At 43.9% G+C, this 25013-nt stretch overlaps 1 protein-coding gene across 2 annotated transcripts in view; it reads right to left on the bottom strand.

Annotated features, from left to right (window-relative positions):
- Positions 1–25013, bottom strand: part of LOC126281023 (ras-related and estrogen-regulated growth inhibitor-like) — a 557894-nt gene that overhangs the window by 273107 nt on the left and 259774 nt on the right. The window lies entirely within an intron of this gene.

The following is a 25013-nucleotide window of genomic DNA, read 5'->3' as shown; positions in this document are numbered from 1 at the left end:
TGAGAAAAAAAGTGAACACACGGCAACTTAAGCTTCTGCCTGTACGATGTTCAGAAATGTAGAATATGTATACGTTTTGTGTCACGAATATGTTTTGCCTGTTCTCTTGATCCGAAATGTTATCCATTACTTGTTTAACAGTAGCTCCTCGATCAGGACCAATGGATGTAGCAGTGGAGACCGACCTTCCTCTCATCCTCTGCTATGTGGCATCATTCGAATACGGTATGTCGACGAGCAACTGAAACGAGAAAGCCACAACCGCGGTCGGCTGGCATACGGCCCATGTGACGCCCTCGATCGCTGTATGGTGTCAACATTGTTATCTTGACCACCGAATTAACCAAATCTTTTTTACGGATTCGATGGCAGCTAAATATTTGTGACATCAAGAATACAAATCTTTTCAGCTGTGCTCGTATGTTCCTGCCAGCCACAAAAATCGCGACATACTCAGAAAAAAAAACCGTCACAATATCGATGGAACTCATTCCTGAAAGAGCACGTTCTTACATGTAAATAACACCGAATATTGCAGAACACACTCCTGTTACATGAGTAAGAAAGTGACAGTCTCACAAACGCGCATTATATATATATACAGGGTGTTACAAAAAGGTACTGCCAAACTTTCAGGAAACATTCCTCACACACAAATAAAGAAAAGATGTTATGTGGACATGTGTCCGGAAGCGCTTAATTTCCATGTGTAAGGTGTCAGGCAAATCCAACACCTTCCATGAAAACCCTGACATGATAAGCAAATCCAGTAGTATGTCATGTAGCTCCGAATAAATCGTGGCATTAAATTAACCAAAGTAATACGAGTAACGAGTGAGCAAATGGAATACCACAGACTAACACAAGAATGCCTAAATGCATGTCATACCTTCCCACCGTGAGACAGACGCAGTTCCTAGGGGAGAAACGAGAACAGAAGCCGAGAGCAGAACCGTGTTAAGCTAGAAGGCCCTATGATAAGGGACGGACTGGACACCCACGTCGCCAGCTAACCATTAGGACGACACCGCCCGCAAGTTTTAGTGTGAGACTTTTTCGCGTCTTTGTTAAGTCAAGGACCCCTCCCCCCATGTTAAAAGCTAGAGCCCTCCAGAAGAGCAGTATAGATCTTACGATAATGCTAAAAGGACCACACCAGCTGCAAGTTTTAGCGTGAGACTTTTTGGCGTCTCTGTTACGTTGCAAACTTTAAAAACATTGCCCCACCACGAAAAGTATAACGTTTCTCATTGGATAGACAGAATTTTTGTAGGCGGAGCTTAAGGTTAACATTGAGACCCTGATTGATCAGATGAAAACACAGCCAGATGGTTTTTTTTAAAACCAACTTCGGTAAATGGTAGTAAGGAGAAGTTAGGTGAAGAGTTACTTCGGAGACGGCGAGGTGAGCGGAGCTATGCTGCGCGCCGCCCCCTTACGAATACCAACAAGGTAATGAACGCACGAGATGCCGCATAACAGCGCATAAAGCTTCACTCAGAACTGTAGAAGTCTCATCTGTTACACCCCCTTTTTTGCGTAATACTAGTGTCGATCGTCAATTAAAGCTCATGGTGTTCACATTTGCCACTTGAAGTAAAAATCTGAAACCCGATGATTTTTCTGTTATAGTTACTGAGAAGCCACATCAGCCACTGTAATTTACGACAAGTTAGATAAGTAATTAAAGATAATTGAGGGTCACTGTAGACCATTTTGATAGTTTGCTCTTTTGTGAAACTTAATTTAAACCTAGATTATAGATGTGATATAGCACAGGTCATCCTGCGATCCATTGTAGAACTAGGAAATCCACTCAGGGAATATTCGTTCACATTTTTGTTGAATGCAGTTGGTTTTTACCATCCTGTATTAAAATATTTCCTTTTATTAATAGTGCAATTTATAAACGATGTTTTGTGAGTAGAATAAAATTTCCAATGGTAAACTTAACTGCTTTTTCGTCGTTATTTTACCAGCTAACTAAAAATAGGAAAGCCTTGAACCCCTTCCACTAAATTTAGTTAGTATTAAGATTCTTTTACAGGGAGTGCAGTGGAGCTGACACTGAAATCATTAAGTATTTGGTTATATCATCGCTAGTCTCACTGAACTCTTCTGAATTCTACATGTCATGTGTGGTCTGGCGTCTCCTTACCAGCAACAGGTCCCAGGTTCAACTAGTCAATTCCCTAAAAAACACGCTCAGAGCGTCGTTGCGCGAAAGTGGTAGGGAGACACGATATAGAACAGACAGACACCACCATGAATGTTTAGACATGTTAGAGCTCATTTTAGTTTCGTCAGTATGTACTGTACTTCCTCGATTCACCGCCAGTTGGCCCAATTGAAGGAAGGTAATGTTGACATCGGTGCTTGTGTTGACATGCTACTCATTGCTCTACAGTACTAGCATCAAGCACATCAGTACGTAGCATCGACAGGTTAGTGTTCATCACGAACGCGGTTTTGCAGTCAGTGCAATGTTTACAAATGTGGAGTTGGCAGATGCCCATTTGATGTATGGATTAGCACGGGTTAATAGCCGTGGCGCGGTACGTTTGTATCGAGACAGTTTTCCAGAACGAAGGTGTCCCGACAGGAAGACGTTCGAAGCAATTGATCGGTGTCTTAGGGAGCACGGAACATTCCAGCCTATGATTCACGACTGGGGAAGACCTAGAACGACGAGGAAACCTGCAATGGACGAGGCAATTCTTCGTGCAGTTGACTATAACCCTAATGTCAGCGTCAGAGAAGTTGCTGCTGTACAAGGTAACGGTGACCACATCACTGTATGGAAAGTGCTACGGGAGAACCAGTTGTTTCCGTACCATGTACAGCGTGTGCAGACACTATCAACAGCTGATTGGCTTCCACGGGTACACTTCTGCGAATGGTTCATCCAACAATGTGTCAATCCTCATTTCAGTGCAAATGTTCTCTTTACGGATGACGCTTCATTCCAACGTGATCAAATTGTAAATTTTCACAATCAACATGTGTGGGCTGACGAGAATCCGCACGCAATTGTGCAATCACATCTTCAACACAGATTTTCTGTGAAGGTTTGGGTAGGCATTGTTGGTGATGTCTTGATTGGGCCCCATGTTCTTCCACCTACGCTCAATGGAGCACGTTATCATGATTTCATACGGGATGCTCTACCTGTGCTGCTAGAACATGTACCTTTACAAGTAGGACACAACATGTGGTTCATGCACGATGGAGCTCCTTCACATTTCAGTCGAAGTGTTCGTACGCTTCTCAACAACAGATTCGGTGACCGATGGATTGGTAGAGGCGGACCAATTCCATGGCCACCACGCTCTCCTGACCTCAACCCTCTTGACTTTCATTTATGGGTGCATTTGAAAGCTCTTGTCTACGCAACCCCGGTACCAAATGTAGAGACTTTTCGTGCTCGTATTGTGGACGGCTGTGATACAATACGCCATTCTCCAGAGCTGCATCAGCGCATCAGAGATTCCATGCGACGGAGGGTGGCTGCATGTATCCTCGCTAACGGAGGACATTTAGAACATTTTCTGTTACAAAGTGTTTGAAGTCACGCTGATACTTTATGTTGCTGTGTGTTTCCGTTCCATGATTAATGTGATTTGAAGAGAAGTAATAAAATGAGCTCTAACATTGAAAGTAAGCGTTTCCGGATACATGTCCACATGACATTGTGAGGGATGTTTCCTGAAAGTTTGGCCGTACCTTTTTGGACACCCTATATTACCGCGAACGTCACATCTCCAGCATCTCTATTTCTGTCTGTTGAAATAAGAAGCAACCAATAATAAGCAATCCAAGCAAAAGGAATTTTATTCCTTTATCTATTTCAGGCATCTAGTTACCTTCTTCAGGCTGGCCGGGGTGGCCGAACGGTTCTAGGCGCTACAGTCTGGAACCGCGCGACCGCTACGGTCGCAGGTTCGAATCCTGCCTCGGGCATGGATGTGTGTGATGTCCTTAGGTTAGTTAGGTTTAAGTAGTTCTAAGTTCTAGGGGACTGATGACCTCAGAAGTTTAGACTTGTTCTGCGCACCTGCGTCAAGCATTCTCTGACAGGCAGAGAGCGTCCAGAGCACTCTGGTGTGAATGTCGTAGCCAATGTGAGCATTAAACGCGATCTTACCGAGCTATTTAGCGAGTTTTTATTTCATTTGCTGCGAATTGTCGTGAACAATGGTGGGGGTAAGCGCCAAATTCTAATCTGCTGCATACAAGTTTCCCTCAAATGCGTAGCACGTGTATGTACTGCCACAACCTGGCGTGGAACCAGCAACAGTGCAATTTCCGTCGGTATCTTGACCTGCGGGAACCGCTACCGATCGTGGACCGAACTACAGCGAACGTCAAAAGTAAGCAGATGTATGCAGCATATTGCTATAGTCCTAAAATAATGAGAACAGTATGTAACACATAATAAATTTATTAATGCGAAGAAAGCTGGTAAATGCTTATATGTGAATCACAGTGCAGTTGTTATTGTTCATGTGTTTCCTAATGCGAGGTCGCTAATCTTCTGCTTCCTGGACTCGGATAGGCGCGCCGGCCCCAGATCGAATCCGCCCGGCGGATTAACGACGAGGACCGGTTTGCCAGCCAGTCTGGATGTGGTTTTTAGGCGGTTTTCCACATCCCACTAGGTGAATACTGGGCTGGTCCCCACGTCCCGCCTCAGTTACACGACTCTAAGGCAACTGAAAAATGTTCGCACTATTTCATGGCCTACACTAGACGCAGGCAGCTGGGTTCCACTAATCCTGTCCCAGGGGTTACGAGGTGGGGACAGGAAGGGCATCTGGCCAAACTCTGACACTAACATAGCCAAATCCATAGTAACAAGGACGATCCCGCGTTGGAGTGGGACAAAGGCTGAAAGAAAATGATGATGATGATGATGATGATGTGTTTCCTAATGGTTTTCAGTGATATGTCATAAACAGTTTAACTGTAACAAATATACCCTGAATGGTGAGTTTGAGATAAATTTGCATTGTTTTGTTGCCTTGAAATTGGATATTGTCGTAACATGGTGGTTGGAATAAAAAGCACTCCGTCTTCTGACCACAAGTGGCCCATCGGGACCATCCGACCGCCGTTTCATAATCAGATGAGGATGCGGATAGGAGGGGGTGCGTGGTCAGTACACCGCTCTCCCGGTCGGTACGATGGTTTTCTGTGACCGCAGCCGCCACTATTCGGTCGAGTAGCTCCTAAATTGGCATTAAGAGGCTGAGTGCATCCCTAAAAACGGCAACAGCGCATGGCGAGCCGGACTGTCAAACATCCAAGTGCTGGCCACACCCGACAGAGCTTAATTTCGGTAATGTGACGGGAGCCGGTGTATCCACTGCGTCAAGGCCGTTGTCACTGGTTGGAATAAGGAAACAACAAAACACGATGAATCCAAAATGTAGTCTCAAAAGTAGTGAGCGAGGGATTTCACATAATCGATTTCCGATTTCAGCCGAACGTCAGCCGCGAGCCGTCGTACGTCATTAATTAGTCACTCATCTATGGAGGCTCGCGCGACAGCACACTGTTCACCTGCTCGGTGTCACCTTTGAAGATCTGGGAGCCACTACTTCTACTCAGGTAGATCTTTAATTGGCTTCACGAGGCTCAGTGCTCCCTGTTCGTCGTCCCATAGAAGGAAAGCCCTGACAGTACCAGTACCTGAACACTTGTTCTCTGAGCGGCAGACATTGATCGCTCAGTTGCGGAGGAAGTCCCTTTACACTATACGAAAAAAAATTTTGCGTGTGATGTAACATACAGATTTCGATGCCTCTCAAGATGAATATTATGGCAAAAAGAAACTTAGAGCCATATATTCCCATATACTAAGTTGTTTGTCTACCCTCTTGGATAGTTGACCGGTTTAACACACGGCTTTCGGGATTCTAGTAGGCAGTTGAATCCGCCCAGCGGATTAACGACGAGGGCTAGTGTACCACCCAGTCTGGATGTAGTTTTTAGTCACTTCCCCGCACCCAGCCAGGACAATATGGGGTGGTACCCAAGTCGCCGGCACGGTAGCTCAGCGTGTTCGGTTAGCGTGCACTCTGTAATAAAAAACTGAGTCATGAAATCAACGATCAATTTGAACGGATGTCTTGTGACGTCCGCCCAGACCAAATGCAACGAACAATATCTAAAAAATAAAAAAATAAAAAAAGTCCCGTCTTAGTTACACAATTCGCAGTCATTTAAAAACTGTTCGCATGTTTTCACATTAAAAACAAAGCAAACAATAACCGTGACGATCCCGCACAGAAGCGGGATGTAGGCACAAGAAAAAGAAGAAGATTAAATTCTTTATCTGTTCTATTCGCACGTTTGATTTCTTTGATATATCATTCGTAATGAGATCATCTCTTTTTCTCATGTGTATCTTACATAGGCCTCCCCTTAGGTGCGTGTTAAACGCAGCTGCTTGAGAAACTTGTTCATTACTCACTTAAATTAATACGACCAAGCCGTTTGTCGAGCTCTTGTGTTGCAACCGCAGTGACCTTTCTTGACTGTTGCAAGCCGAGTCTCAGTCCTTGAATAAATAGTTGCAGTATTAACATGTTGCAGGGGAACGAAAGGGCGTGAAAAGCAGTTGCTTCATAAGCTTATGACTCTCATCCTGTCACGCTGTTTTGCGATCTGCCTAGGTAATGACGAACATACGGCAACTTCAGACTACATGTTGAAAATTAATGACACACACTAGCAAACATACTGTTAGCAAATCATTGTACTCTTAGCAATTTTCGTATGGATAAAAATGTTAATAACTACAAATATTTTTCAATTACAGTGAATGCTTGTCTTAGACTGCCCGTCATGCATGTGGAGCACGTATTGGTCTCACCGCGGACTTCTGGTATTCAGCCACACACAATTCATTTCATCAAAGTGCACGGGTCTGAAGATGGCGTTGATGCAACTAGCAGCCAAATAAATATGAAATCTGAAGTACAGCTGGAGGAGTTTTATTTCTTAATAAAAATTTTAAAAAATTCCGTCTTTGGGACGAAATACAGCATTGATCCAGTGTATCAGGGATCCGACAGTTTATTTGTAGGGTTGTGGAGGTATTCGGTGGTCGAATCCCGATGGCTCCGTGTTCAGTGAAATCGTAACTGACTATGTCGTTGGGTCAACCCGTAGGGGAGGTGCTGCAGAGTTCCATGTTCAACGATGTACGATGAACGGTGTGCTCCGAAACACTTGGGCGTGCACCAGCATTTGGCGCTTTCGTCATAGATGCCACAGATCACCATCTGTCCTACTTCACAGAGCAGTAAAAACTCCGAACCTCACGTTCTATGAAGAGTCGTGGGCATCCAACCATTTTGAGCTCAGTGCTGGTTTCACTATTCTTCTCTCCCCTTCTGTAGATGCTCACGACAGTAGCATGTGAACATTCGGCTATTTCTGCCGTTTCCGAGGTACTCACAGGCTCTGCGAACAATAATCTGCCCTTTGTCAAAGTCGCTTATGTCAATGGATTTTCCCAGTTATAGCCCATATCTTCAGTACAGCGATCCGCCGTCCGTGTCTGCTCGGCTTACGTACTTTTGTTATTGCGTCACATGCCCGCAACGCCACCACGTGGCATCCAACTTCGCGCTTGGCAGTGGTCATAATGTTTTGACTCATCAGTGTATCACTGTCGCCATTTAATTATTGAAGCTTTCTTGCCTACTAGTCTTACTTTAGTAAGAAGTAAATGATTACTGGTCCGGTTTCATGCAGAGCCCATGATCGTGTAAGAAGCAAATCCCAGTGCATCCCGTCTGCATTTGGTTGTTCCGGCCACAAGCTGTTTTCCAAACTTGAATACGTTCACTCAGTGCACCAACATTCCATTTCCCTAACACATTCTAAGATTACGTCCTTCACGTTAACAGCTTTCTATTATATGAAAATCACTGGATAATGTCTACAGGCAATACGTGCAATGAAACGTTATTGCGCCTCTCGTAGCACGGACATTAAACAGTAATAGAGTTAATCCCGGACATGACCGATTCACATTGCTCTGCAAGGAAAATACAAACTCATTTGTCGATGGTTAAAGTGGAACGGCATTTTTTCTGAGCTACAAAAACCAGCCGTGCAATTTCTAACATACGTGTCATAAGAGACTAACAATTACGCAGCTAATTCCATTCACACAGTGCCATTATCAAGCAAAAGAAAAACTGCTACTACGACCGGAGCCACATTAGTATTGCTTACGATGCTGCTTGGCGCAGAAAACAGGCTTGGAGCAACGCAAGGTCCCATTATCCAACCAATAGTCTGCTGTTTCCAGTTTGAGGACTGTATACGACTGCTGAAACGCAGTGCGATACCAATTACGTTCTTGTCAGCTATTTTGTGCGTAAAACTTGTGACCTTGACAGTCTTTTATGCTGTAACAAGTAAGACGTACCGAATTTACTAGTGGACATTTTAAAGAAAAAAATACATTGTTGTATATCTTGTCTGTCATACATTTCGTGCGCAATATATATGGTACAGTAAGGCTATCTTCGGTATCTAGTGCGTTGCAAAACAGAATCGCTTATTTAGTTCTACAAATATACGTACATACACCGTATCTCGTTGGAGTGCTGACAGCTCACGGTACTTTACAACTTCATTTATACCTCCATGCCTGTTATAAATGCCACTCGAGGCCGACAAGAAAGACTATTTCTGTGTGCGCAGGCGAATACCGTTATAATTTTTTCTTATGATCACTCTGCGTGGAACACGATAGAGATAGTTTTACACTCTATTTCGAGAATAATGGCCCTTTTAAAATCTGTCAACAATATTTTGCGAAGAGAATGTTGTCTTTCATCTACTTCTATAGATGTCTCACATATAAAGGTACTGTTATCGACGACTCTGCCGCTAAAGCGGAGTTATTGAACGCAGTTTTCCAAAATTCCTTCACCAAGGAAGACGAATGGAATATTCCAGAATTTGAAACACGAACATCTGCTAGCATGAGTTTCTTATAAGTAGATACCTTAGGGGTTGCGAAGCAACTCAAATAGCTTGATACGGCAAGTCTTCAGGTCCAGATTGTATACCGATTAGGTTCCTTTCGGATTACGCTGATACAATAGCTCCCTACTTAACACTCATGTACAACCGCTCGCTCACCGATAGATCTGTACCTAGAGATTGGAAAATTGCGCAGGTCGCACCAGTGTTCAAGAAGGGTAGTAGGAGTAATCCATTTAACTACAGACCTGTATCACTGACGTCGGTTTGCAGTAGCGTTTTGGAGCATATATTGTATTCAAACATTATGAATCACCTCGAAGGGAACGATCTATTGACACGTAATCAGCATGGCTTCAGAAAACATCGCTCTTGTGCAACGCAGCTAGCTCTTTATTCGCACGAAGTAATGGCGGCTATCGACAGGGGATCTCAAGTTGATTCCGTATTTCTAGATTTCCGGAAAGCTTTTGACACCGTTCCTCACAAGCGACTTCTAATCAAGCTGCGGAGCTATGGGGTATCGTCTCAGTTGTGCGACTGGATTCGTGATTTCCTGTCAGGAAAGTCGCAGTTCGTAGTAATAGACGGCAAATCATCGAGTAAAACTGAAGTGATATCAGGTGTTCCCCAGGGAAGCGTCCTGGGACCTCTACTGTTCCTGATCTATATAAATGACCTGGGTGACAATCTTAGCAGTTCTCTTAGACTGTTCGCAGATGATGCTGTAATTTACCGTCTAGTAAGGTCATCCGAAGACCAGTATCAGTTGCAAAGCGATTTAGAAAAGATTGCTGTATGGTGTGTCAGGTGGCAGTTCACGCTAAATAACGAAAAGTGTGAGATGATCGACATGAGTTCCAAAAGAAATCCGTTGGAATTCGATTACTCGATAAATAGTACAATTCTCAAGGCTGTCAATTCAACTAAGTGTCTGGGTGGTAAAATTACGAATAACTTCAGTTGGAAAGACCACATACATAATATTGTGGGGAAGGCGAACCAAAGGTTGCGTTTCATTGGCAGGACACTTAGAAGATGCAACAAGTCCACTAAAGAGACAGCTTACACTACACTCGTTCGTCCTCTGTTAGAATATTGCTGCGCGGTGTGGGATCCTTACCAGGTGGGATTGACGGAGGACATCGAAAGGGTGCAAAAAAGGGCAGCTGGTTTTGTATTATCACGTTATAGGGGAGAGAGTGTGGCAGATATGATATACGAGTTGGGTTCGAAGTCATTACAGCATAGAAGTTTTTCGTCGCGGCGAGACCTTTTTACGAAATTTCAGTCACCAACTTTCTCTTCCGAATATTTTGTTGAGCCCAACCTACATAGGTAGGAATGATCATCAAAATAAAATAAGAGAAATCAGAGCTCGAACAGAAAGGTTTAGGTGTTCGTTTTTCCCGCTCGCTGTTCGGGAGTGGAATAGTAGAGAGATAGTATGATTGTGGTTCGATTAACCCTCTGCCAAGCACTTAAATGTGAATTGCAGAGTAGTCATGTAGATGTAGATGTAAAGGCAGACCAGTTGTTTTTTAATACCAAGACGTCAGGGTGGGTAACTGAAAATACAGAGAAGTGCCTCATTTGGGTTTCTGTGTTAATATGGCTTACTGAAGATGTTACGCAATAAAACATACTTCGCAAAAAAGTATTGTAAGCGGTTATTTTGGCAGATGCACTAACCTTTCTTAGAATATTCTCAGTAAATAGAGGACGTCTATTTGCCATGCCTATCAATGAACACAAAATATCGGTTTGAAGGATAGCAAACGTACGCCCTTTATTTACTGAGTGAATTTTAAGGTACCTCAATGTATAGGTGAAAGATCGTATTAGTACGACGAGCAAGGGGGCGCACAGTTTACGGGAAGTAATTGGGATGAACGGGGTACAAATTCCATCCAGATTATTGTTTTCCGCGATTTTCTTAAATCAATTAAGATGAACTGGGGGATTTTCTTCCCCATCCTATCCAATTTAGGTGGTGCTCCGACTCTAAAAGCATCGTCACTTCTTCAGTTTACTCCTGAGTGCACTAAAGAGTCACTAAAGATGCATTAATAACGTACTGCGCTTCCTGTATCACTCTTCCACATTTTTTTTTTCGAATTCGTCAATATTTAAGGCAATCTGCTACACTCCTGGAAATTGAAATAAGAACACCCTGAATTCATTGTCCCAGGAAGGGGAAACTTTATTGACATATTCCTGGGGTCAGATACATCACATGATCACACTGACAGAACCACAGGCACATAGACACAGGCAACAGAGCATGCACAATGTCGGCACTAGTACAGTGTATATCCACCTTTCGCAGCAATGCAAGCTGCTATTCTGCCATGGAGACGATCGTAGAGATGCTGCATGTAGTCCTGTGGAACGGCTTGCCATGCCATTTCCACCTGGCGCCTCAGTTGGACCAGCGTTCGTGCTGGACGTGCAGACCGCGTGAGACGACGCTTCATCCAGTCCCAAACATGCTCAATGGGGGACAGCTCCGGAGATCTTGCTGGCCAGAGTAGTTGACTTACACTTTCTAGAGCACGTTGGGTGGCACGGGATACATGCGGACGTGCATTGTCCTGTTGGAACAGCAAGTTCCCTTGCCGGTCTAGGAATGGTAGAACGATGGGTTCGATGACGATTTGGATGTACCGTGCACTATTCAGTGTCCCCTCGACTATCACCAGAGGTGTACGGCCAGTGTAGGAGATCGCTCCCCACACCATGATGCCGGGTGTTGGCCCTGTGTGCCTCGGTCGTATGCAGTCCTGATTGTGGCGCTCACCTGCACGGCGCCAAACACGCATACGACCATCATTGGCACCAAGGCAGAAGCGACTCTCATCGCTGAAGACGACGCGTCTCCATTCGTCCATCCATTCACGCCTGTCGCGACACCACTGGCGGCGGGCTGCACGATGTTGGGGCGTGAGCGGAAGACGGCCTAACGGTGTGCGGGACCGTAGCCCAGCTTCATGGAGACGGTTGCGAATGGTCCTCACCGATACCCCAGGAGCAACAGTGTCCCTAATTTGCTGGGAAGTGGCGGTACGGTCCCCTACGGCACTGCGTAGGATCCTACGGTCTTGGCGTGCATCCGTGCGTCGCTGCGGTCCGGTCCCAGGTCGACGGGCACGTGCACCTTCCGCCGACCACTGGCGACAACATCGATGTACTGTGGAGACATCACGCCCCACGTGTTGAGCAATTCGGCGGTACATCCACCCGGCCTCCCGCATGCCCACTATACGCCCTCGCTCAAAGTCAGTCAACTGCACATACGGTTCACTTCCACGCTGTCGCGGCATGCTACCAGTGTTGAAGACTGCGATGGAGCTCCGTATGCCACGGCAAACTGGCTGACACTGACGGCGGCGGTGCGCAAATGCTGCGCAGCCAGCGCCATTCGACGGCCAACATCGCGGCTCCTGGTGTGTCCGCTGTGCCGTGCGTGTGATCATTGCTTGTATAGCCCTCTCGCAGTGTCCGGAGCAAGTATGGTGGGTCTGACACACCGGTGTCAATGTGTTCTTTTTTCCATTTCCAGGAGTGTATTTTGTAATCTGAATTTACTGCACTAAATTAAATGTCTGATATCAATGGATATAATTAACTTCAGTGACGTACAGTGAACTCTGTTCAAAAGGACTGAAAGTGCAATGCAATGAATGTGCTCTAACCAGTTAAATTTTGTGCTAGTCCGAGGTTCGAACTTGGATCTTCTGTCCATTGCGAGAATATGCTTTAATCAAATTAGCCGTCTAGACACGATGGCATCAAATTTAATGAAGTAGTTGTCTATTTCCGCCCACAGTCTTGCCGCAATGGTAACACCGGTTCCCGTCAGATCACCGAAGAAGTTAAACGCTGTCGGGCTGGACTATCACTTGGATGACTGACCTTCAGGTCTGTCGAGCGCTGTTGGCAACCACGCTACACTCAGCCCTTGTGAGGCAAACTGAGGAGCTACTTGATTGAGAAGTAGCGGCTCCGGTCTCGGAAACTGACATACGGCTGGGAGAGCAGTGACGCCTGTAGGCTGAGGATGACACAAGTCCTACGGAATAAAAAATCCTTTTTTCATAGTTCGAGTATCTCTAAAATCATTGATTGCTAAAATTACACTACTGGCCATTAAAATTGCTGCAGCAAGAAGAAATGCAGATGATAAACCGGCATTCATTGGACAAATATATTACACTAAAACTGACATGTGATTACATTTTCACGCAATTTGGGTCCATAGATACTGAGAAATCAGTACCCAGGACAACCACCTCTGGCCGTAATAACGGCCTTGGTACGCCTGGGCATTGAGTCAAACAGAGCTTCGATGGCGTGTACAGGTACAGCTGCCCATGCTGCTTCAACACGAGTAGTAACTGCCGTATTGTGACGAGCCAGTTGCTCGGCCACCATTCATCACACGTTTTCAATTGGTGAGTGATCTGGAGAATGTGCTCGCCAGGGGAGTAGTTGAACATTTTCTGTATCCAGAAAGGCCCGTACAGGACCTGCAACATGCGGTCGCACATTATCCTTCTGAAATGTAGGGTTTCGCAGGGATCGAATGAAGGGTAGAGCCACGGGTCGTAACACATCTGAAATGTAACGTCCACTGTTCAAAGAACCGTCAATGCGAACAAGAGGTGACCGAGACGTGTAACCAATGGCACCCCATAACATCACGACGAGTGATACGCCAGTATGGCGATGACGAATACACGCTTCCTATGCGCGTTTACCGCGATGTCAACAAACACGGATGCGACCATCATTATGCTGTAAACAGAACCTGGATTTATCCGAAAAAATGACGTTTTGCCATTCGTGCACCCAGGTTCGTCGTTGAGTACACTATCGAAGGTGCTCCTGTCTGTGATGCAGCGCCAAGGGTAACCGCAGCCATGGTCTCCGAGCTGATAGCCTGTGCTGTTGCAAACGTCGTTGAATTGTTTGTGCAAATGGTTGTTGTCTTGCAAACGTCCCCATCTGTTGACTCAGGGATCGAGACGTGGCTGCACGATCCGTTACAGCCATGCGGATAAGATGCCTGTCATCTCCACTGCTAGTGATACGAGGCCGCTGGGATCCAGCACCGCGTTCCGTATTACCCTCCTGAACCCACCGATTCCGTATTCTGCTAACAGTCATTGGATCTCGACCAACGCGAGCAGCAATGTCGCGATACGATAAACCGCAATCGCGATAGGTTGCAATTCTATCTTTATCTAATTGGAATCGCGATGGTACTCATTTCTCCTCCTTACACGAGGTATCACAACAACGTTTCACCTGGAAACACCGGTCAACTGCTGTTTGTATATGAGAAATCGGCTGGAAACTTTCCTCATGTCAGCACGTTGTAGGTGTCGCCACCGACGCCAACCTTGTGTGAATGCTCTGAAAAGCTAATCATTTGCATATCACAGCATCTTCCTCCTGTCGGTTAAATTTCGCGTCTGTATCACGTCATCTTCGTGGTGTAGCAATTTTAATGGGCAGTAGTGTATCTCTCAATTATAAAGTTCGCCCTTATTATAAAGTTCGTAGCGAAAGTGCAGTGAAGTATATTTAGGCACTTGCACCTTTTGCAATCTGTGAAATAGCCGTTGTGCTAGCAGGGAAAACACTGCAGCTAGAAATGTGGAAAAATGGAATACTAGTATTAAAATATGGAGCACTCGTCAAGGTCATTTATCCCTTACACTGAACATTTATCTACTATCCCTCTTTGAAAGTTAAGGGTTTCCGAAACATAAGTTACTGAAGAAATGATACTGCGTATAAGACTACTGTGGCCATGAAATTCACAACATGGATGTGGTATCACTTATCAAAAAGCTAAACATTTCCTTGAAACAATCACATTAACATCTCTAGTACATATGTGGAGTTCCAAAAAAAATGCGATTGAAACACAGTAGAATTGAAACACAGTAGAATGGAACAGTATGTACGGTTGACAGAGGCAACATGTGGATGTATTACATTATTTTTAATGTATTTTTCAAGGAATGTTTAGCTTTTCATGAAATAATATCTCTTTTCTGATTTCTGACTCTGTTGATCATAATAATTACCTGTTACACATCACTGTGCTTCTAGATACATTTGATTTGTTAAACTTTCAAACATTAATTGTATACAAATGCTAAGTTTTATAGAAAAATGAGCTTGATGGATAGTAGAACAAACACATCTCCGTGTTTTAAAGTCATTTTTGCTCGATTATACCAGTTCTTACAAAGGAAATACTGCTGATCGAACGGGTACTTGTATATCGGAAAAAATTTCCAAAGCATATGAGTATATAGAAACATTCACAATTTTAACGGTAACATAGTTCGCGGAATAGATCTGTGTAAGAGTCTCTTGCGGTTAGTCAAACCTGTTTTGCGGCGGCATGAAATCAGTTAATGATGTGTGATCTAAAATACAAATAACGGTAGTTAACGAGGGAGAAAGTAGCCCACTTTATTGCGTTTTCTTTCCCCGCTTTTCATTTCTTTTTCTTGTTCAACTGGTGTTTGTTTTTTATTCGTGTTTGTTTTCTTCTCTCCCTTTCCTTTGCTTCTCTTTCTCTCTAATGAATTGAAATTTGTTTTTACAGCTTGTATTTACACAGCTTAGCTTCATGCGGCAAGTCACAATCTACACTCTTACTGGTTAATTGTTCATTTATCATTTGTTCGTTTTACAATGACCAGCGTAAGATAACAAAATGGTATAAAAAGGCAACTATTATTATAAGGAGATAATATTTCAATAAGGAAATGTTCTCTAGTTATCACCCCAGTAACAGCGCGATTTTGATATAATATTGTGACAAATTTCGTATTTCTCAAGTTCACCAGTATCTATAGTACAAAAGCGTTTTCAGTGTATGAACTTAAATAACCGAGGAGGTATTAATGATAATCTTATTAACGTTTGGGAAGAACTCGGCTATAGACTTGATGTGTGTCGTGCGACAAACAGTGCTCACATTGAACCATTTGTAAGGTTCTTGGTGAAACCTTTTGAGTTGCTCTTTCATTTGATATCATTTATAACTGTAACTTTAATGTAATAAATATTATAAAGCGTTAAAACCCCAATATTCATTTATAAACACCCTGTGCTTCAGGGTAGACAAACCATAGAATTTAGATGCAGCCTCGCGCGTCATAATAAACAAAAATTCCATTTGGTGTACACTAATGCAGCTACAGATCTACGTATTTACTACATTAGTAAGTGAAAATGTGGGAATTATTTTTATTGCACGTAACTCTAATATTTTAAATGTCACTGCTTCGACGAGCGCAGCTGTTTTCGGAAACTATTTCATAATTTTAGTGTACCGAACCAGCCGCGCAGGGTGATATAGTTCTTTGTCCTTTATAATTCTACTTTAACAATTATGTCGCTGAGGCTTTCATAAGGAAACACTTAAACTTTGAGAACAGTTAATTGGCTGATTAGTGACTATTCGTTGAAGATAAGTACCTACCAACTTCTCATAGCACCACTGATGATAGTCCTCCATTTGTCAGAGTAGCTGATTACCCAGAGTTGCTTGACTACAAATTACAGGAAAAGGAGTGGAATGTGTCTGCTGTGTAAACGCTGCTGAGTCTGCAACTAGCAGTGTTAATTTTCCAGGTACCAAGATACAGTAATTTACTTTTTTGACATTTTAATGTGTTGAATTTAGAATTCATTTATTGAGATTTTTTCTACAAATAGAAGTGTGCCACGTATGGTTAAAATTAGAGCAGGCATTTCACAACTACCCTTATATGTCAAATCTTCCTCTTTTTCACTCCCATCCCCACTACCACAAATGAGAGTGCTATGGGTGTTTTACCTTGCACAGTGCTTTTTCCGAGACAGTATGCCTTACGTGAACTAAGTTCAGGATTCGAACCTACGACCGTAGGGATCGCGCGGTTCCAGACTGAAGCGCCTAGAACCGCTCGGCCACCAGCGGCCGGCAACTATAGAGTCGACACTAACATAGTACCAACGTGTTGCTTGCATCTCATGAGTGAAACCATGTCAAATTAATGAGACAATACCTGACCTCTAACGGTTCTTTTGTAAATTTCTAGTGTAGCTTTTTCTCAGCTACTTTTACATATAATCCACTTCACATTCCCATTCGACTCCTAAGGGTGCTGGGGGTGTGTTAGCTCAGCAGCATATTTTTCCAAGTTGTAAGTCATAAATGTACCAGATATGGGAACTGCTCTAAGATTACACGCACAAGTAGGAATGCTAGGGTGTCTTGTCTTACCTATACGGCAAGTGTCTCCTGGTAATAAGTCTAATCTGTTCCCAGTTTAGGCGAAAAGCGCGCGACATTTCAGAACTATGCTGGGATGTATACACATCCACCCCTCTGTATAAACGAACTTTTGCTTAGTTGTTCTAACAGCAACATGCTGCTGGTCCTAGCAGTGAAATAAAGCGGGGCGCGTGATTGACGAAGGCAGGGTGCGTACGGCGTGAAGACGGTTGCCCGTGTCAAGGCGCTATTGCCCTGGTCGTTTAGGCAATTAACGGCTGGAGTAGCGTGCAGTAGCAAGCGGGATGGCCTGAGACACGCACGCCACTGGACAAGCGAGATAGAGCATATCTTATAAATTACTACTTAGGGGACGGAGAACCTAATGAGACGGCGGAGCAGCGGTCGTGTTAAGTAGATTACAAGCTCCGTACTAGAGGAAAGGCTTAATATGGGCAACGAAATACTCCTAAGGCACATAAACAGGAAGGTGTTGTGCGTGAACGAATAAAATGAAATGAATAATAGAGGACGGTAAACAACTCATTCCTTCAGTTGGATAGGGTTATTTACAGATATCTGTGTGTGGTATCGGCAAACATCGATGACAGTGGCCTTAGCCACAGCCTATTGGCCTGCTCTTACTGCGAAGCAGTTGCTGTAGCTGCTGCTGCTCTTGCTTTAGTTGTTGTTGTTGCTGTAGTTGTTGTGGTGGTCTTCGAATGCTGGTTTGATGCAGCCACTCTATCCTGAGCAACCCTCTTCATCCCTATTTAACTCGCATTCGGGAGGACGACGGTTCAATCGCGCGTCCGGCCATCCTGATTTAGGTTTTCCGTGATTTCCCTGAATCGCTCCAGGCAAATGCCGGGATGGTTCCTTTGAAAAGACGCGGCCGACTTCCTTCCCCGTCCTTCTCTAATCCGACGAGACCGATGAGCCCGCTGTTTGGTCTCCTCCCCCAAAGAACCCAACCCAACCCCCTAGTTAACTGCTGCTACCTACATCTTTCTGAATCTGCTTACTGTATTCATCTGTTGCCGCTCTCCGTACGAGTTTTACACCTCGCACTCCCCCCCAATACTACTAGAGGTCTCAAATGTGTCCTATCGACGGATCCCTTCTTTTAGTCAACTTGTACCACAACTTTCTTGCCTTCCCAGTTCTATTCAATGCCTCCTTATTAGTTAGGCGATCTACCCATCCAATCTTCAGCGATTTCTGGAGAACCACATTTCAAAAGCCTCCATTCTCTTCTTATCTACATCTACATGACTACTCTGCAATTCACATTTAAGTGCTTGGCAGAGGGTTCATCGAACCACAATCATACTATCTCTCTACTATTCCACTCCCGAACAGCGAGCGGGAAAAACGAACACCTAAACCTTTCTGTTCGAGCTCTGATTTCTCTTATTTTATTTTGATGATCATTCCTACCTATGTAGGTTGGGCTCAACAAAATATTTTCGCATTCGGAAGAGAAAGTTGGTGACTGAAATTTCGTAAAAAGCTCTCGCCGCGACGAAAAACGTCTATGCTGTAATGACTTCCATCCCAACTCGTGTATCATATCTGCCACACTCTCTCCCCTATAACGCGATAATACAAAACGAGCTGCCCTTCTTTGCACCCTCTCGATGTCCTCCGTCAATCCCACCTGGTAAGGATCCCACACTGCGCAGCAATATTCTAACAGAGGACGAACGAGTGTAGTGTAAGCTGTCTCTTTAGTGGACTTGTTGCATCTTCTAAGTGTCCTGCCAATGAAACGCAACCTTTGGCTCGCCTTCCCGACAATATTATCTATGTGGTCCTTCCAACTGAAGTTGTTTGTAATTTTAACACCCAAGTACTTAGTTGAATTGACAGCCTTGAGAATTGTACTATTTATCGAGTAATCGAATTCCAACGGATTTCTTTTGGAACTCATGTGGATCATCTCACACTTTTCGTTATTTAGCGTCAACTGCCACCTGACACACCATACAGCAATCTTTTCTAAATCGCTTTGCAGCTGATACTGGTCTTCGGATGACCTTACTAGACGGTAAATTACAGCATCATCTGCGAACAGTCTAAGAGAACTGCTCAGATTGTCACCCAGGTCATTTATATAGATCAGGAACAGTAGAGGTCCCAGGACGCTTCCCTGGGGAACACCTGATATCACTTCAGTTTTACTCGATGATTTGCCGTCTATTACTACGAACTGCGACCTTCCTGACAGGAAATCACGAATCCAGTCGCACAACTGAGACGATACCCCATAGCTCCGCAGCTTGATTAGAAGTCGCTTGTGAGGAACGGTGTCAAAAGCTTTCCGGAAATCTAGAAATACGGAATCAACTTGAGATCCCCTGTCGATAGCGGCCATTACTTCGTGCGAATAAAGAGCTAGCTGCGTTGCACAAGAGCGATGTTTTCTGAAGCCATGCTGATTACGTGTCAATAGATCGTTCCCTTCGAGGTGATTCATAATGTTTGAATACAGTATATGCTCCAAAACCCTACTGCAAACCGACGTCAATGATATAGGTCTGTAGTTAAATGGATTACTCCTACTACCCTTCTTGAACACTGGTGCGACCTGCGCAATTTTCCAATCTGTAGGTACAGATCTATCGGTGAGCGAGCGGTTGTATATGAGTGCTAAGTAGGGAGCTATAGTATCAGCGTAATCTGCTTATCGTCCTTGTTTCACTTCCATACATTACTAAACTCCATACAAATGCCTTCAGAAATGACTTCATAACAGCAATTTCTCTTCTTCAGAAACGCCTTTCCTGCATTGCCAATCTACATTTTATATCCCCTCTCCTTCGGCCATCATCGACGAGCCAGACACTTTGCAATTCACGAAATTGATATATGTAATTTAAAGCTCAGAGCAATGTGGTTTACCAGAGTATGACTGTGGTCGATACGTGTGAAATTGAAAAACAACGAGGGAGGAACAAGGATAACAAAAACGTAAAGGGACAAGAAGAATATAAGATGCAGAATTACGGTGTAATACCTTGAGTAACCATTTTGAAGTTGTAATTTGTGGTGAATAGGCACTCAGTGGCAAATATAGATAAAGCAGAAGAAGCGAGAGGTTATTTCAGAGTTGAGTTCTAGTAACGTATGACTTGTGGATGGGGGAAGTACTGGGAGTAATTTACGAGTACATCAAGTGACTTGTTAGTGTTTGATGCCGAAGAAATGTTGTGATTGAGGAGAGGCGTTTATGGTTCTGATTAATGACAACACGATGAATCAAAAATAGTTGCGCACTAAACCAACACGGATTTTCACCGGCGTTAGCGAATTTAGAATGAGATCAAGGTCCCGCCGCAAGCTTCTACTGTCTTTAATATTGTTACAGGTAGCAACAGTAACTGAACACGATCGAGAATTAACCATAAAATATTTAGTTTCAAATATCTTTGCAGACAAGCAGTCTAGGCTTTTGTAAGGTATCGGGTGTTCTTCGAAGAGAAACAAGGTAACTTATCAATTACATCTGTCATCAACTTCAAAATGTTTTCAGTACGGGTTAACGCACTTATCCTAGGCGTTTGATGGAAACAATGATTAAAACTTCTCCAGTCATTCATGTTCCACCCATAATACAACATTTTTCTTTTAATTTTGTATAATAGAAAAAATCACAGAGGGAAAATGGAGTAGAATTGGTGAGAATTAGTCCCTGTTCCACTCGTAACACTTCTCCATTATCTGCCGTAAGCTAAAGATCTGATCCTGACAGCCTCTAAGAGGCCTAAACCCACACTGATTTTCATCCAATTGGTCCTCAACTAGTACTCGCACCTTCCTTTCAACAATACCTGAGAAGATTTTGCCCACAACGCTGATTAAAGAGATACCTCTGCAGTTGTTACAATCTTTTCTGTTTCCATGTTTAAAGATTGGTGTGATTACTGCTTTTGTCCAGTCTGATGGAACCTGTCCCGACTCCCAGGCCATTTCAATTATCCTGTGTAGCCATTTAAGACCTGACGTTCCACTGTGTTGGATGAGTTCCGACTTAATTTCATCCACCTCAGCTGCTTTATTGCACTGCAATCTATTTACCATTTTCTCCACTTCCTCAAATGTGATACTATTTCCACCATCATTCCTATCCCATTCTACCTCGAAATCTGAAACATTGCTGATCGTATTTTCAGCTACATTGAGCAACTCTTCAAAATACTCCCTCCATCTGCCCAAGGCATCCACAGGATTCACCAGCAGTTTTCCTGACCTATCCAAAATACTTGTCATTTCCTTCTTACCTCCCTTTCGAAGACTGCTAATTACACTCCAGAGTGGTTTTCGAGCAGCTTGACCCATAGTCTCCAACCTGTTTCCAAAGTCTTCCCAAGAATTCTTCTTGGATGCTGCAATTATCTGTTTGGCTTTGTTTCTTTCTTCAACGTAACTTTCTCTGTCTACCTGAGTTCTGGTATGTAGCCATTTTTGATACGCCTTCTTTTTCCTTTTACAGGCTGCCTTGACTGTGTCATTCCACCAAGCTGTTTGCTTCATCCTACTTTTACACACTACTGTTCCAAGATATTCTTTAGCCACTTCTAGTACTGTGTCCCTGTACCCTGTCCATTCCTTTTCCAATGACTGTAATTGACTAGATTCAACTAACTGGTACCTTTCTGAGATCGCGGTCATGTAATTGTGCCTGATTTCCTTATCCTGAAGTTTCTCCACTCTTATCCTCCTACATATGGACCTGACCTCCTGCACTTTCGGCCTCACAATCCCAATTTCACTACAGATTAATTAATGATCAGTGTCATCAAAGAATCCCCTGAATACACGTGTGTCCCTCACAGCTTTCCTGAATTCCTGATCTGTTATTATATAATCAATGACAGATCTGGTTCCCCTGCCTTCCCAAGTATACCGGTGAATGTTCTTATATTTAAAAAAGGAGTTTGTGATTACTAAACCCATTCTGGCACAGAAATCCAAGAGTCGTTTCCCGTTCCTGTTGGCCTCCATATCCTCTCCAAATTTACCCATAACCTTTTCATACCCTTCTGTTCGATTTCCAATCCTGGCATTAAAATCACCCATGAGTAGAACACTGTCCTTGTCCTTTACTCTAATAACTACATCACTGAGTGCCTCATAAAAACTATCCATCTTATTTTGATCTGTCCCTTCACAATGCGAATATACTGACACAATCCTAATTTTCTTGCTAGACACTGTCAAATCTATCCACATCAGTCGTTGGTTTACATACCTTACTGCAACTACGCTGGGTTCCATTTCTTTCCTGATGTAAAGCCCTACACCCCATTGTGCTATTCTTGCTTTGCCTCCTGACAGGTAGACCTTGTATTCTCCCACCTCCTCTTCTTTCTCACCCCTTACCCGAATGTCACTAACAGCTAAAACGTCCAGCCCTATCTTACTTGCAGCCTCTGCCAGCTGTACCTTCTTCCCAGGGTAGCCTCCATTGATATTAATAGCTCTCCATCTCACTACCATTTGTTTGCGAAATATGTTTACATTAAAAAAACACACCACCTAAAACAGTGTGTGACTCAGGATAAAGAGGTGTTTATGTCCCATAATACGAATATTCAGACTCGAGTGACTATCGGCAGCAACCATTGGGTTCCATAAGAAGTGTGTTGACGAATATTTTAAGGTAATTGGCATCTGAATCAACAAGAGCGTGCTTTTTTTCTACAACAGTGTTGCTGCAGATAAAACTCGAATACGGCATTATGAGCCTGAATAACTACCATTCCTGGTTATGAACTCAAGGGCATAACACGAAAAGTTTGGAAAGTTATCGCACCAGTTTCGCAGGGTTCTTGTACCTTATCTAAGTAAATCCTCTGAAACAGGGGACAGGAATAAACTAGACTAGTTTCAAAAATACACTCCTATCTCCGGAAAGGTAGTTAAGGGATTTTAAGTGGCAAACGTATTCTGTTATCGCAAAATGACAAAATATTGCAGCATACTACACGCTACTCTATGGATCCAAATCCGTAAACAGTGGTATGCCATCAACGAAGAAATTCAATGGAATCAAAGAAGATACGCGACGAAGGGGCCTGCCAGAGTGACCGAGCGGCTCTAGGCGCTTCAGTCTGGAACCGCGCTACCGAAACGGTCTCAGGTTCGAATCCTGCCTCGGGCATGGATGTGTGTGATATCCTTAGGTTAGTTAGGTTTAAGTGGTTCTAAGTTCTAGCTGACTGATGACCTCTGATATTAAGTCCCATAGTGCTCAGAGCTACGGGACGAAGGAAGAATTTCATTTAACACCAAGCAGACGGCTATGTCATTGGAGACGAAGAGTAAACTCGGACAGAACGAGGCTTGGGCTCTGTCAACAGTAAACAGTCACGGCAACTTCGTAGAGCAACGAAGCTAGACCGGAGTATCTACACATGTCTTGTACATGTATTATTAATTTATGTCCACCACCACGTTTTTCTCTCTGTATGTGAATGCTAATCTCAGGAACTGCTGAAAATATTTCGGCACGTTTTTCACTTACACGTAGCCTGTTTGACGAGGAAGGTTTGTGAGTTTAAATTATAAATATGTTATTAATATTGGCTCAAATAGCTGGTCCCACGGAGGTTCGAGTCCTCCCTCGGGCATTGGTGTGTGTGTTTGTCTTTAGGATAATTTAGGTTAACTAGTGTGTAAGCTTAGGGACTGATGACCTTAGCAGTTAAGTCCCATTGGATTTCACACATATTTTTGGCTGAAATAATAAACTGAAATCACCTTCTGCATTTTTCCGTCTATAGTGAAGGATCATATCAGTAAGTATCGTAACAATTGCGATACACTTCTTACTAAATAGGCAGGTTTACGAGAGAAGTTTGGTATACAACTTGTTACCTCTACGCCAGACATGTGATGACGTCGAAGAGACATAGTGACATCGATGAGAAAGCGGGGCGGGTCTCTAGCATTCAGTGATTGAGAGGAACAACGCCAACGTAAATGCAGATGGCTGAAAAAGGATTCGAATTCGGTACTTCTGACTTTGAGTCCTTGCCTTAACCACTGCGATACCTGACTCGGCGGTGATGCGCAAACACTGTGACCGTTACGGCTCGGCGATACGCTGTTTCATCAAGAATTTGATAGCCACAAGGTCACGGCTGTATCGCCGGTTGGTAGCGGTCTGCATGCCCTGTTTCTCATATCGTTACCTTTTTTTTCCTCTTTTTCTTTCGCAGCGCTCTCTCCTACGCGTAGAACAGGGCTGAGGTACAGGGCGGGTGGGTGAGCTTTCTCGTGTGCGAGCACCGCTGCCGCCTCGAGTGACTTGGAGCATTCAAGTGCCTCCTAAATGTCAAACTTTGTACTGTTTGCTTCCGATACTTTCTTCTACAAGTGTATTGCGTTCTACGAAAGTCCTCGCGTGAGCATGCAGAGAAGAGATGCAGCCGGAGGGCCTCTGGACTGTTTGCTGACACGCCGCCCAGCGGCAGGTGTGGTTATGTGCTGTTCCGGCCCGGGACAGCACCCTGCATTCCATTACACTTTCATCGCAAGCTGCGTAGCAGAGAAACTTAGTGGCACTACACACACACACACACACACACACACACACACACACACACACACACACACACACACACCGAGCCACCAACTTGTTTCCTCGTGGCGAAAGTGACGTACTGCGAACGTCACACTTTAAACTGCTTCTTGTCCACTGTGATCACAC

This window comes from Schistocerca gregaria, chromosome 1, assembly GCF_023897955.1.
Source record: "Schistocerca gregaria isolate iqSchGreg1 chromosome 1, iqSchGreg1.2, whole genome shotgun sequence".
Classification (NCBI taxonomy): Eukaryota; Metazoa; Arthropoda; class Insecta; order Orthoptera; family Acrididae; genus Schistocerca; species Schistocerca gregaria.
The sequence above is the reverse complement of the archived record's forward strand: the minus strand, read 5'-3'. Positions and strand labels throughout refer to the sequence as shown.